Below are 16,786 nucleotides of genomic sequence, written 5' to 3' on the forward strand. Positions count from 1 at the left end.
CATTTTTTATTTTGATGTTAGTTCTAGAAGTTGTTGTAGATTTTCATAGAGCCAGTCAACTTCAGCTTCTTTGGCATCAGTGATTGGGTCATAGAGATGAATTATTGTGATGTTGAATTATTTTCCTTGGAAATGAACTCAGATCATTCTGTCACTTTTCAGGTTGCACTCAAGTAGGATATTGGACACCTTCTGACCTTGGGAATTCATCCTTAGTATCATATATTTTTGCATTTTCACATGGGGTTCTCCTGGCAAAAATACTACAGTGGGTTATAATTTCTTCCTCCAGTGGACCAGGTTTTGTCAAAACTCTTCACTATGACCCATCTATCTTGCATGTTCCTTCACAGCATGGCTTATATCTTCATGGAGTTATGCAACCCCTTCATCATAACAAGGCTATAATCCATGAAGGGATAAATAGTTTTAGGAAGCACTTATACTTTTTTAAACAAATTTCAATAAATCTTATATTGTAAAACCAAGTAGAAATGACAAAAACAGAGTTGTAACAAATGTATGAGATAGAGAAATAAAGTAAAACATGTGAAATATGCAATCAGTACTGTAGGATACAATCTTAAGTAGTTTTCCCAACAGTCAGAAGAAAGAGGTCAGGATGTTAAGAAAAGGAAAAGATGAACATTTTGTAAAAAGTACACATATTAATTTGTGATGTATAAGTAATATACTTAAAATTTGTGTGTGTTTGTGTGTGTGTCTATATATATATATATATATATATATATATATAACATAATATGACAATAGGATAGAAATAATATATATATAATTATGTATGTATGTATATACACATGTTTGTAATATATGTGTATATGTATGATCATCAGTTCAGTTCAGTTCATTTCATTCGCTGAGTCATCTCTGACTCATTGTGACCCCATGAACCACAGCATGCCAGGCCTCCCTATCCATCACCAACTCCCAAGTCCACCCAAACCCATGTCCACTGAGTCAGTGATGCCATCCAACCTCTCATCTTCTGTCATCCACTTGTCCTCCTGCCATCAGTCTTTCCCAGCATCAGGGTCTTTTCAAATGAGTCAGCTCTTTGCATCAGGTGGCCAAAGTATTGGACTTTCAGCTTCAACATCAGTCCCTCCAATGAACACCCAGGACTGATCTCCTTTAGGATGGGTTTGACCTCCTTGCTCTCCGAGGGACTCGCAAGAGTCTTCTCCGACACCACAGTTCAAAAGCATCAATTCTTCGGCACTCAGCTTTCTTCACAGTCCAGCTCTCACATCCATACATGACCATTAGAAAAACCATAGCCTCGACTAGACGGACCTTTGTTGGCAAAGTAATGTCTTTGCTTTTTAATATGCTGTCTAGGTTGGTTATAACTTTCCTTCCAAGGAGTAAGCGTCTTTTAATTTCATGGCTGCAGTCACTATCTGCAGTGATTTTGGAGCCCAGAAAAATAGCCAGCCACTGTTTCCACTGTTTCCCTATCTATTTGCCCTGAAGTGATGGGACTGGATGCCATGATCTTAGTTTTCTGAATGTTGAGCTTTAAGCCAACTTTTTCACTCCTCTTTCACTTTCATCAAGAGGCTTTTGAGTTCCTCTTCACTTTCTGCCATAAGGGTGGTGTCATCTGCATATCTGATGTTATTGATATTTTCCCTGCAATCTGGATTCCAGCTTGCGCTTCTTCCAGCCCAGCATTTCTCATGATGTACTCTGCATATAAGTTAAATAAGCAGGGTGACAATAAACAGCCTTGATATACTCCTTTTCCTATTTGGAACCAGTCTGTTGTTCCACACCAGTATAACTGTTGCTTCCTGACCTGCATACAGGTTTCTGAAGAGGCAGGTCAGGTGGTGTGGTACTCCCATCTCTTTCAGAATTTTCCAGAGTTCATTGTGATTCACATAGTCAAAGGCTTTGTTTTTCTGGAACTTTCTTGCTTTTTTGACGATCCAACAGATGTTGGCAATTTGATCTCTGGTTCCTCTGCCTTTTCTAAATCCAGCTTGAACATCTGGAAGTTCACAGTTCACGTACTGCTGAAGCCTGGCTTGGAGAATTTTGAGTATTACTTTACTAGTGTGTGAGATGAGAGCAATTGTGTGGTAGTTTGAGCATTCCTTCCATTGCCTTTCTTTGGGATTGGAATGAAAACTGACCTTTTCAGTCCTGTGGCCACTGCTGAGTTTTCCAAATTTGCTGGTTTATTGACTGCAGCACTTTCACAGCATCATCTTTCAGGGTTTGAAATAACTCAACTGGAATTCCATCACCTCTACTAGCTTTGTTTGTAGTGATGCTTTCTAAGGCCCACTTGACTTCACATTCCAGGATGTCTGGCTCTGGGTGAGTGATCACACCATTGTGATTATCTGGGTCATGAAGATCTTTTTTGTACAGTTCTTCTTTGTATTCTTGACATCCCTTCTTAATATCTTCTGCTTCTGTTAGGTCCATACCATTTCTGTCCTTTATCGAGCCCATCTTTGCATGAAATGTTCCCTTGGTATCTCTAATTTTCTTGAAGTGATCGCTAGTCTTTTCCATTCTGTTGTTTTCCTCTATTTCTTTGCATTGATTGATGAGGAAGACTTTCTTATCTCTCCTTGCTATTCTTTGGAACTCTGCATCCAAATGGGTATATCTTTCTTTTTCTCCTTTGCTTTTCACTTCTCTTCTTTTCACAGCTATTTGTAAGGCCGCCTCAAACAGCCACTTTTTTTTTTTTTTTTTTTGCATTTCTTTTTCTTGGGGACAGTCTTGATTCCTGTCTCCTGTATAATGTCATGAACTTCCATCCATAGTTCATCAGGTACTCTGTCTATCAGATCTAGTCCCTTAAATCTATTTCTCACTTCCACTGTTTAGTCATCAGGGAGTTGACTTAGGTCATCTTTAATGGTTTAGTGGTTTTCCCCACTTTCTTCAATTTAAGTCTGAATTTGGCAGTAAGGATCTCATTATCTGAGCCACAGTCTACTCCCAGTCTTATGTTTGCTGACTGTTAGAGATTCTCCATGTTTGGCTGCAAAGAATATTATCAATCTGATTTTGGTGTTGACTTCTGGTGATGTCCATGTGTAAAGTCTTCATGTATGACCATAGGCTTGAGGTAATAACTGAGTTGGGAAAGGACACATTTTTGGTATTGTTTAGTCACTAAGTCATGTCATTTGACCCTTTGTAACCCCATATTCTGTAGCCCAATAGACTCCTCTGTCCATGGGATTTTCCAGACAAGAATACTGGACTGGGTTGCCATTTCCTTTTCCTGGGGTCTTCCTGACCCAGGGATCAAATCAGTGTCTTCCGCATTGGCAGATGTATTCTTTACCAGTGACCCACCTGTGAAGCCAACAGGACAACTTACCTCAGTTGAAAAATAAATTGAATCCATAGCTTTCTTAGGTAAGCTGCGAGAATACCTAGAAAACCTGATGAAACTTAAATACATGGATTAAGATACATTTTAAAGACATTCAGGCAGGAAAAATAAAGTTTACATACAAAGGAATAATGCCGGCTTGATCTCAAGTTCTTTCTTTTCATTTCAAAAGACATTGATATCAGAAGAGTTGAAAAGACATTGATCAATCATTTCAAAAGACATTGATATCAGAAGAGTTTTGAGGGAAATATTACCACCCAGAACTCTATAACTCTGTTATTTTGAAGGAAAAAAAAAAAAAGAAAATTCTCAAATACACATGGCTCAACAGTATAATTTTTACAATCTTATAAGGGGTAAAAAAACTTCACAGACATAGTCTTATTTGAAATATGAAGCTGTTGTTTGAAAGCAACATCAAAGTGAAGATATTAATATGTTAGTCATGATAAGAAAAGTTATAATCAGCGTGAAGTCAGTTAAACATTGACTTAAGATAATTAATGTTTAAACAGACTGAACACAAATGTCACAATAATTTTTGGGCAAAGTGATACATAATTTAAAAGTAAAGTAACAAATAAAAATATGACATTGTAATAATAATGGAAAATAATTATAGGTGAAAGGTAAATAAATGTGTGTTGTATTCTTTGAAAAGGGTCAACATATAATTATCAGAGACACCAAGAGAAATGTAGGCTCAACTTTGATATTTCAAAATGTTAATCTCCAGTAGAATTGCAGAGGGTTTTTTCTTTCTTTCTGCTACAGCTATCAAATGTGGCGGATTCATTTTGATATTTGGCAAATCTAATACAGTTATGTAAAGTTTAAAAATAAAATAAAATTAAAAAAAAAAAAAAAAAGAAAGAACACACAATAAATCATATCCTACTATCTAAAGAGAAAAAATAATAAACACTTAAAATTTTAAACAATATTATAAGATTTAAAATAAAATATTATATTATATATATAATATATAAATTTAAGAATGAAAATATTCTGAGTTTCCATAATGAAAAACAAAAAAGTGATTCTCTTTTTTGTCAGCAAATAAAATTCAGTCTCATTGTGATACATGTTCCTGGGATTTGGGGTTATTTGCATTTAGTAAAATTAAGGAAATTTTACCATATATACAAAGTAGAAGATTTAACAAGAAGCTCACAACCCAGTGGGCTTCCCTTGTGGCTCAGCTGGTAAAGAATCTGCCTGCAATGTGGGATACCTGGGTTTGATCCCTGAATTAGGAAGATCCCCTGGAGAAGGGAAAGGGTACCCACCCCAGTGTTCTGGCCTGGAGAATTCCATGGACTGTATAGTCAATGGGGTCACAAAGAGTTGGACATGACTGAGTGACTTTCACTTTACTTCACAACCCAGTAATCAAATGTCTTTTGTCACCAACTAGATACGTACAATAGACAAGTTAAAATACTTCTTGTGTTATTGTTTGTTTGTAATGTGAAAATAATAATAGGATCTACCTCACAAGATGTTCCAAGGAGCTCAGAGCACAATTTGTTTTTTAGGAAGTGCTCCATTAATACTGTTATGTAAAGACATTCAGGAGGAGAAAAACTTGTAAGTGGGTAGTACTCTCAGATGTGAAAACCTCACAGCTATACTTGAGCTGGCGCTGGCTGTGTGTACAATGTTTGATGGCAGGTAAATACACTTTGTCCTAGGTTATAGGTCCAGATGCCCACTTGAGAGATATTGAAGTCTCTAATATGATTTTCTCAAATCTATTGGAATGGATATGGTGGCTCAGAAGGTAAAGAATTTGCCTGCAATACAGGAGACCCAGGTTCAATCCCTGGGTCATGAAGATCTCCTGGAGAAAAAGGGAATGGCAACCCCTCCAGTATTCTTGCCTGGAGAATTCTATGGACAGAGGAGCCTGGTGGGCTACAGTCAATGGGTTCACAAAAAAATCAGACATGACTGAGTGACTTAACACACTTTCATACCTGAAATAGTGTCAAAATTCTGGGGACCAGAAAGGAAAGATTTGGAATTTGAAAGCTCCATTTAGCATAATTAAATTTTGACTATACCTCTATATCAGTTTGTTCCACTGACAGATTTTTAGAGTAGAAGCAGTCAACTTTCAAGAATAAAAACATAGATGTTCAATTGACTGATGAGAAATCTCAGTTTTTTCCTAAAAGGGAACATAAAATAACTATCACATTTTGTCACAAAAATAATTTTGTTCTCTTTAAGAAAATGCAAAAATGTGCTGCATGATGTCTTGGGTGCTAAAATATACTGTTTGCCAGTATAAGTGCATCCTCCATCTGAATGGGTAGGTGGGAGATAAAGGAAAGTGACAAGGGGAGTAAGTGCGGTCACACAGCCCATTTAGCTTCCACTTTGAATATGGATTGAACATTCCTCAGTGAAATGGATTCCACTCTTGAAAGTAGTATAGAGCAAAGATGAAAAAGAGAAGGTAATAAACAGGTTATATTTGTGATATGGCCCTTTGTGCTGAAAAAAGAAAGGGGAAATATTTAAAATATATAAACAATCATGTTAAAGAATTGTGAATGAGTGTCAGCAGAATAAAGTGCAAACTCAGAAAGTTGACACCCCAAAGTTTTATGATTTATTGAAATTAAATATAGAGCCAAAACATACTCCTCGTGCATACTGATAGGAAAGGGAAACCAGATAAATTTGGAAAAGAAAAACATACTGAGCTCTTTTAAAGTGGTATATTACCACTGGTTCAGACATAGACAAATATTAATTGTTTTGAATATTAATTGTGGGTAATGAATATCATTCTGTGCAGAGTCCTGCAGACATTCTTCTAGAACAGCAAGACAAACTCAAGCAAGCTTTAGTTAACGTGACTGAAACTGCAGGTACAGAGTTATGTGTCTTATACAGAAGGTGCAGTGTTATGTACCTGACACTTTAAGTACAAGATTATGTGCTTGACACTAAAGGTACAGGGTTCAACACAGTCGATACAGACTTCTGCTGCAGTTGATTAACTTTCATATTTTAACATTTAAAAAGAAGATGACAGTGGCTAAAATGTAAGGTCCTAATTCTTCCTGCTCATATTAATTCTCTGGTGAAGAGAATGTTTCACCAAGAGAAGATTTAGAATGCAAAGAAGCAAAGGGTATGAGAAAGGTCTTGAGAAAATAGAAGATTAAAAGGAGGGAACAAGTGTACACAATTTGTATGTTGATAGTAACCAGAGGCTTCCTAGGTGGCCCAGTGGTAAAGAATCGGCCTGCCAATGCAAAAGAGTCCAGGTTCGATGCTTAGGTCAGAAAGATCCCCTGGAAAGGGAAATGCAACCCACTCTAGTATTCTTGTCTGGAAAATCCCATGGACAGGGAAACCTGACAGACTACAGTCTATGGGGTTGCAAAAGAGCTGGACACCATTTAGGATTAAACAACAGCACAAGTAATTAGAAAAGAATGATGTGAGGAAGTGGAACTTAAAATCTATCTAAGAGGAGATAGGGAATCGCATTAAGAGCAGGAGATTATATATGTCTTCTTAAACCCTTGCTAAAGTTTTGGTTTGAGGAAAAGGCATGATCTTAAGAAAAGGATTGCAGAGATTGTGTGGGAGACAGGATAAAGCAATTCATTTCTGAATGTGTCAGAATATAAGACTTTCGGCCTACATATCTTTAAGTGGGAAAAGAAGGATATGCTAATTACAATTTGTGAATAAGCACTCTGAATAGCATATATACAGAATAAAATGTCTAGAGACAGATGTTCCAGAAATAATTAATTAAATCATAAAACAAAACAAAAAGTTAAAAAAAGCAAAGAGAAACTTTCATTATCCAGTTTTCAGGTTTAGTATTGATATTCAATTTCTGTAGAAACTGTTGGAATTCTGTACAATTTCTGTTGGATTGGCTCACAGGAGTTGGATTGTAAATATGTATAATATGTAAATAACTTTAAGATAAGTAAATAATTTAAAAAGAAGGATAATAGATATGAAAATGCTCCACAATGAAAATCATTATAGACACTGGGAATGTTGAATGGAGTACCCAAAGAACATTTCCAATTCTTATCTCATTTCTCCTGAAATGTATCTAATTTCTTACATAGGGACACATATAAAATATAGTCCCTTCCTTATTGAATGAATATATTTTCTTTCAACTTACCTTCTTTCGAGTCATTGCCTCTCAGGCTTTCTGTATAGTGAAGATTCATTTGGCCACTTTTCTATGTTTATGTTTATTGTTTTTGTCATCCATTTTAAGCCCAACAATTCTAAAAGGCAGGAAATGTAGCTACTTACATTGCCTGGTCCGGAAAATATAAATATTGTATGATAATGATAATCAGAGATTAATTCACTAGGCAGCATTTTAAACAATTCCATTTTGAAAATAAATTCAATTTCTTACATACAGCTTATATCTTCTAATAAAATTTACAGTAAAACTGGAGATCTCTTTAATATATAGTCAACTCTCAATATTAGGCACATCTTATTTGCAAAAACTGAATGTTCTTCCAAAAGCATCACTTTCATCATATTTCAAGGACCTTCAGTGGTTTCTAGTTACATACTAAGTATGAATTCAGAATTTACAGCTTTAAAAAATCCCACCCAATATCACCATAGTGTAACCAACCATAAAACTCTCTTTTGCTTTTGCTCTGATTAAATTTTGCCATGACTACTCATCACAATTTTTTTTCAATCAGTTTCATGTTTTTCTTCATTGTTGCATGTTGATGTTTAATATCATGACTTTACTTTGTGAAAAACACATTTCCTATAATAGCACCTTAGTGCAGTGTTTCATTATGTCAGTAATAATCAATTTTTTTCAACAGAATGAACATTGATTTAATTTTTTTGTATTTTATAATAATTTACATGATAATAATTATAATTATCAAGGTGATTTTAAGTGTACTTCATAACTAAAGTTCAAAGGAAGAATGAGAAAAAGGGAATATTCTGAAAGAAACCAAACTAAGCATGATAAACTAATCATCTAGTTTTGTCCATTTTGCTTCCTAAGACTCTCTTTTCTCCTAATTTTTCTATATCCACTCCCAGTTCTCAGTCTAGAACATCATATCTTATCTGGATTTATAAGGAAAGGGTTAATAAGAATTCCTTGCTATCTAATTTTCCAATTTTATTGTTAGTTTTTCTGCAACTTTAAAAAAAAGTTTTTCAAGAAGAAACAATGTTTCTAAAATGTAATCTGTTTCTGTTATCCTTCTACTTTAAACAGTCTCCAATGGCTCTAGCCTATCTTCAAGATAAATTCTGAATTCTCACTAGTGCACCCAAAGTCCTTCACTGCCTGGTTCGCCACCAGTCACTGCTCTGCTTCTTCTGTGAACATCGTGTCCTAATCTCTTGAATCTGTTGGCAAGTGGCTCAGTCAACCGTGTTTTCTATCATCTGTTTTATTTGGAAGGAATGCTCACGAGGACAAAAAAAAATGTTATGTGATTCTGATACGCTCTAGTTTAACCTTGTACTTCTTCTGTGACTTCCAAATAGCTTTGAGAAGGCATGATGGAAAATTGTAAGATAGATATGAGATAGCACTTTAAAAATTATATGGAACTAAGTAATTAATGTAACCTTAGTCTAGTTGTTTCTATAGACAGAATTACTATTTTGAACCTGAGCTCTTCCTAGTGGCACTAGGCTTAGTCTCCATTTTCTAACTTTACGAAGTTATGGTAGGAGCACTACATGAGATTTACTTTCTTTCTTTTTTTTTTTTTTTTTGAGATTTACTTTCTAACAGTGTTTTTATATTATTTTTTGGGGGGGTTTCATTGAGATATAATTGACATATAGCACTGTATGAGTTTCAAGTAAAGATTTGACTTAGATTTATTTATTGTGAATTGGTTACCACAGTAAACTTAGTTAACAACCATCATTTTATATAGATATAATAAATAAAAGTGGGAGGGTAAAAGAAAAAAAAGTTCATGGTAATAACTCTTATGATTGATTCCTTTAACAACTTTCATATACAGCAGTGGTAATTATAGTCATTATATTGTACATTATATCCCTAGTATTTATTTAGCAACTTTTTAAGTGTACAATGGAGCATTGTTAACTATACGTATAGTGTTAGCAAATTTTTAGAACTCACTCGTCTTGCATACCAGAAATTTTATACCCATCTAATAGCATCTTCTCATTTTCTTCTCTGCCTCAGCCCCTGGCAACCACCATTCTACTCTATTTTGCTGTGAGTTTGATTATTTGAAATATCTCATATAAATAAAATCATACTGTATTTGTTCTTCTGTGACTGGCTTATTTGACTTCGTATAATGTCCTCAAGTTTCATGCATGGTGTCAGGTATATCAGCCTTTCCTTCTTTTTTAAAACTAAATAATGTTCAATCCTATGTCTGTACCATATTCTATCTGTTCATCTGTTGATAGAAATTTAGACTTATTCCACATCTTGGCTGTTTTGAAGAATGCTGCAATGAACTTGGAGATGCAGATAGTTTTTTGATATTCTGTTTTCATTTTCTTTGGACATATCCACAGAAGAGAGATTGCTGGATCATGTGATAATTCTTTATAATTTTTTGAGGAACCTTCACATTGTTTTCTATAGCAGCTGCAAAATTTTACATTACCACCAACAGTGTACAAGTGTTCCAGTTTTTCTCTATCCTAACTTGTTTTGTTTTCTTTTTGTTTTAATGTTTTTTTACAATAACTATCCTAACATATGTGAGGTGGTCTCACTGTGATTTTAATTTGCATTTCCTTAATAATTAATGGTGTTGAGCATCTTTTCATATGCTTATTAGTAGTTTATATCTTGAAGAAATATCTATTCAAGCCCCTTGCTCATTTTTTAATGGTTATTTGTTGTTTTTATTTGTCTAGTTGATTTTTAGGTTTTTGTTTGTGTGTTTGTGTGTGTATTTTTTTGCTGTTGAATTTAGGATTACTTTATACATTTTGTATATTAAAATCCTGTTAGATATATGAGTTGTAAAAAATTTTCCCACTCTCTAGGTTATTTTTCACACTGTAGATTATCTTTTTCTCTGCAGAGCTTTTTCTCCCTGTAATTTTGGTGTCATATCCATGAAATCGCTACTAAGACCTATGTTATGAAGATTTCCTCTTATTTCCCTCTAGAAGTTTTGTAATTTTAGTCCTTATTTTTTTTAACTATTTTTGATGTTTTGTGTAATATATAATATGGGTTCAGTTTCATTATTTTGCATGTGGATATCCAGTTTTCTCAAAACCATTGCTGAAGAGACAATCTTTACCCTATTGTATAGTCTTCGCTCCCTTGTCAAAGTTCAGTTGACTGTTTATGCATGGAATTATTTCTAGCCTTTCTATTCTGTTCCACTGGCCCATGTGTCTATCTTTATGCCTGTATCAAATTTAGGCAGAATCCTTTTTAAAACAAATGTGTTTTGCATCACTAGACCTGTACGAGAGTAATTTCTTAAAATCTGGTATTAATATTTTGCTTTATCCATAATTTGCACCAAGCTAGCCCTTTTAAGTAATATAATCACAGAGTAGGGGAGTTACAAGGTACTTGATCAGTGCTACTCAACTAATTGGTGATAAAGCAGGAATAAGAATCTTGGTCAAATGAGATATTGCCCAGTGTTCTTATACCATATGACCAGCCCCCTTTTCATATATTGATGAAAAACTTACTGTAGTTTTAACATATTAATTTTTTTCATTTTCTTAGACCTAATTTTCATAATTAGTGAGTAAAAATAAAAACAGCAGATGGGACAGAGAAAGGAGACAGCCTGCTTCAACAGCATTCCTTGGATAGCTGGACATGCAGATTGTGGGAACTGGAAAACAGTAATCAAATTGCCGATGATAAAGTCACCAATCAGTCATAATCAAATAACTGTCAAACCTCAACCTTGTTCATATTTCACATGGACCTTGGTCCTTTTCTAATTTGTAAATGAAATACAAAAGGCAAAAATTCGAGTAGAACATACTGTAAGACAAAGGTTAAAAATTCACCTTTATACTTGTATTTCCCTGAGTCTTCAAATCTCTTGTCCATACAATTCATATCATTCTTGCTTAATATGAAAATAAGTAAAATATGTATATTTTTTAAAAAGCTAAGATCTTTATTATATACTGATAGTTTATATATTAAAAATAATACAAATAAAATTCTAAGTATTGTATTTTAGTGTACTATATGATTCACACATGGCTGCGGTAAAAGGGGGAAATTATTTTAGCTAAAGAAGGCTACTGCAGATTTGCAGAGTGTAGAGAAGAATAAAAAGTAACTAGGCACAATCAGTCATCTGATCCTAAGACTTACTACTTATTCTTTGAAACTATACTTAATAAATATGTTCAATCATTTATTTGATATTTAAAAGTTTTATTTAAGAAATATAAAATGCTTATTGGACACACTAGGCATGGTATTCTTCTAGATTCACAAAACCCAACCAAGAAAAGAAAAAATGTGAAATAAAGTAATATGCATGGTTTAAGATGAATTGCTAAACATAATTCATATTTCTATTGTTAAACTAAGTGACCATGTAGCCATGGACATGTAAGAACATGGCACCACTCTGAGGAAAGTTGTTGATGAAAATGACAGGAATGGCATATTTGAGAAGAGGCATACTAGCCTGAGAAATATGGAAACAAGGGAGACAAGAAATCAATAGATATGCACATAACGAAGCTTACCCACTAGATAGACATCATAAAAGGACAAAGAGACAATGGAATAAATGTCTTCCTTACACTGGATATTAAGAATGATAACGATAGTAATATTAAAAAGTATCATTAAAAAATGATAGTAAAATAAAAAAATATATATTAGGAATTTACTTTATTTAAACTTCACAATAACTTGATGAGTTGGTGTTTATCCCTCAACTTATATATTTTTTGTGGTCAAGCCACATGTCTAAAATTGTGAAGCAAGTCAAAGAACTCAGACCTATCTCAAAATCTTTGCTTTTAATCCATAATACTTCCTGCTAATACTGTTGACATTGCTACTGCAGAAACAGGTTGTTTGTGGTGCATAAATAATGATGGATCAGATATTCTGGATAGGTTAATATTAGTATGGGATAAAAGGTGAAAGATGGGAATCAGAAAGGAATTCTTAAGCAGTCCTATTTGTAAATTTTAATGTTCTTACAGGTGAACAAAAGGTGTGTTATCTTCTGAAAAAAAGCACCCAAGCAAGAAAGGGGGAAGAAAGAAAAGTGATCCTTGCCTTTGTGTCTGGTGAGATTATCTTGAATGTGTATCTTTAATGCTATTGGATTCCTTTTTCAATAGCCTGTCTTCCCTGAACAGCTCTTTTGCCTTTCCTCTTAGCAATAACTTCTTTATTAGCTTTCTCTGTAATGTAAGGACTGTGATAAATAATTTAAATATAGTGTACCAAATTAAACACAAACAACTCTATTCTTATACAGAATACAAAATAAAAGCTTTCCCTTAGATAATTGAATATTTTTATTCAATTACCTGACTTAGCTGTCTAACCACTTTGTAGAGAAATTCTTCTGTAATACACATGGAATAGATGCCCCCAAAGTGGCTAATGGATAAATCAGTGATTGAATAAATGTAATTTAAAAAGGAGATACTTGCCTTGTTATATTCTCAGGGTACACTAAAGATAATGCATGCTTTCCTTGATTAATCAAAGTCTCTGTATTTCAAAACAATTACTAGTTAATTGTAAACAGTCTTAATTTACTGCAAGTTAAATATGAGCCAATAAGAATTATGGTTGTCAATAAATGGGTATTACAATCTTAGGATGAATTAATAGAAGCATAGTGTAACCGAAGAGAGGAAGGGATAATTCCTTTTTTTTCTTTTTTTGCTCTACCAATCAAATAATATGTAAAAGGGTACATAATATGTGGGCTAAAACTGGATCATAATAAGAATTATCTATAATGTTAAAAATAGAAAAGATACAGGCAAAAAAATGGAAAAGGGAAAAATTCTTATTGTAACAACATTATAAAAAATACTGGGTAATGTTTGCAACAGACATCTTAAGCAAGATTTACCCTTTCTGAGTCTCACATCAGTAAAAGGGATAAGGATTAAGAATGAAGTAAATGTTAGGGCTATCTAAAACACACTTTATAAATAGGAAAAATACTTTTTATATTGATTTTCAAGTGGAGAAATCACAGTATCAGAGCTTTGCATTTGGAATAGCACATTTGTTTATAGCTGCTTCCACTACAGTACTCTTGCCTGGAAAATCCCATGGACGGAGAGGCCTGGTAGGCTGCAGTCCATGGGGTCGCTAGGAGTCGGACACGACTGAGTGACTTCACTTTCACTTTTCACTTTCATGCATTGGAGAAGGAAATGGCAACCCACTCCAGTGTTCTTGCCTGGAGAATCCCAGGGATGGGGGAGCCTGGTAGGCTGCTGTCTATGGGGTCGCACAGAGTCGGATACGACTGAAGCGACTTTAGCAGCAGCAGCTTCATTTAAAGAAGGAACTTTTAAAATTTGAGGACTTGAAAACATGACAATGTGGGTCTTCAAAATCTTTTCATTCAAGGGTATGTTTGAAGGATTATAGGCCCTGTCATGAGGAGAGGAGATGAAAGGCAGAGTCGCTATCATTCCTGTTTCATTGTGAAATGGAAAAGATACTAATAGTCTAAGCTGTCAATTCTTAGAAAGCATAAATTATTATTAATTTTAACATTTCTATTCTTCACCAAATTTAAATATTAGTCACTTAATGATCACTGGACAGATGGAGAGAAGTATGTGTTTAGAGCAAATGGATTCTAAGTGAAAACTGAGTATCTGAAGAATTATATCTGTGAAGGGTAGAAATTTTAATTTGTGAACAACTTTTAGTTGAACTGGAAAAGTATTTAAGGCTGGTTCTTAGCTACTTCTTGATGGAAAAATAACTGTGGTCATTTTATTCTGGACAGGATTATAACTATACCTAAAATAATTTGCAGAGTAACAGAGTTGTTTAGTTTTGTTTCAGAAGAAAAAGATTATGTTGCTGAAGTTTACATAGATAATTAAAGTTATAAAAATTTCTGAAATCTGAATCAGCTTCATAGTATGTGAAAAAGATGTCACCAGAGTTTTCATAAATGTTGAGTCTTATTCATGAATTTACCCAGTTAACAAAGTTCTTATAAACCTACCAAATGCTAGGCTCTATTCATATAAAATATAAAAAACTATCTTCCAAGTACTAACATTTAATTTATAACCTAAGGAGGATGAACCAAACCTTGCTAGGACAGGTGAGCCTTGGTGCACCTGGTGATTCCCCAGAGGAGACAACATATAAGCTAAATCCTTCACCACTAGAAGCTGGTGTTCACCAGATGGATACTTTAAGAATGGGAAGTCCTGCCAGGGGCTGGGGTGAGGAGTAATTGCTCTTTCATTTTGGTGGAAATGGCATGAAATTTGGCAATGGATAAGAACTTCACTTTTGTGGAACACAAAGCAAATGGAGCAGAGGAAAACAAGAGTGTGCAAATATACTAGGAGCTAAATGAACAGATTGTGAAAGGGTTTGGATGTCATGTGCAGGAGTTTTACTTTGTGCAGTGAATGATTTTTTTGTTTTTTCATGAGAGTGACATGGTCAGATTTCTATTTCAGAAAGACTAGCCAGCACAATGTAGTGTCTGGATCACAAGAAGGCAGAGAATCTTGTTAGTGGGCTCTTACACCAGTCCTGATGAGGAATTGTGAGGGCTGAATCAAGGTAGCAAAGACATGCTAAATTGCTGTTGCGGTTCTTAATAGAAAGAGGTTAGGGAAGATATGAAAATTTTGTACTGTGTCCCTTCTAAAATATGGAAATTGGCATTCACACGAGAATAATTAATACATAGTCTTTCATATTAATTGGGATCATGTGGAAGCCAGATTCTTTTAGTATGTCTGGTAGCTACACATGTAATATTGGGTTCTCTATTTTAGGTACATCTCTATTTTACAAAAGAATGAACAGCATCAGATATTTAAATTTTCTAAAGGTGATGTGCCCAATACTTTAATTATGGGGGAGGGGGGCCTAATTATGTTAATCAAAACATGTACAGCTTCTCTCTTCAGTCAGCACCTACACAAGGTAATAATATATCTTTGTCTCTTACCATCTTTTTTCTCATTCAGTTGGGTTCTTTTGTTTCTGCCAGTTCCAGGTGCTCATTCTGTGTTGCTCATGATTATTCCTCTTTATCTTAAAGTGTATCCAAAGTTTCTAAACATTCTTCTTTAAAGTTTTTGTAACTTGTAACCTTCCCTATTACCTACCCAATATTTTAGTTTTCATGATTTTCAGTAATTCAGACTGATTCCTCCTTTGCATATCTGACTTTACAATGGCAGAGGAAGAATTCTTATCTAAGAATGTGTTTCCTTGGTTCAGTCAACTAGTACTTGTGCTGTCCCTATTCCTGGTATAATATCATTTTTGAAATTTGGCATTTATGAACTCATAAAACTTATCAGGTACAGGAGAGTCTCTGAATTTATTATATGTTCTTTAAAACTGCTATCATGAAATTTAGTTCTATGAGATTCAGTGCTACTGATTATCCATTTCTTTTTAAGTTTATTATATTTAAGTTTATTAGTGGACATTCAAGATATCCTGATATAAGAAGACATGAAGAAATACCTGTTTTTTATACCAAATGAATGGGGAATTACAGAAATATATAAAAATACATTAGTTACACATTGCTTACTGTGAAAAAGTCAGTACATTTTAACAAATGCCCATGGTAGGTGATAGGCATTTATAAATTCTAAAATTCTACAGAGATGGTCCATAAATTCCTCCAAATTTTACAGAATTTTCTAAGAATTCTCCAAATTTTCTAAGAATTCTCTATTTGCTAAATATCCATTCTCCAAAATGACAGTGACTCTACACCCTTCAACATGAAAATGCAGTTTTAAATACATGATGTCATCTTTTATTACTTTCTCATTATTTGACATAAATATGGTGATGGACCAACTACTTGGAAAGCTCTTCAAGAAAAGAGAACATGCAATTTATTCTTAAAGGTTAAAGAATAGTCTTTGGTTTTTACTGTCTTTGATACAGTGAAGAAGTAAAATAATATAATGCAGTGAATTACACAATCAAAATTGAAAATAGTAGACAAAAGGGAAGAGAAGTGTGTCAACAGAAAAAGAGGATGTGGTTAGGAAAATAACAGATAATGTATATTCTCTGAGGTTCTAGTTCCAAGATTTTATTATTATAATATATTATAAGCTACTCATCATGGAAAAGTTTTCTGCAAAATTTTGTTTCTTCTTTAAAAAAGTATTTGAAATGCTTAAATGACA

Source organism: Bubalus bubalis, chromosome 2 (genome assembly GCF_019923935.1).
Source record: "Bubalus bubalis isolate 160015118507 breed Murrah chromosome 2, NDDB_SH_1, whole genome shotgun sequence".
Taxonomy (NCBI): Eukaryota; Metazoa; Chordata; class Mammalia; order Artiodactyla; family Bovidae; genus Bubalus; species Bubalus bubalis.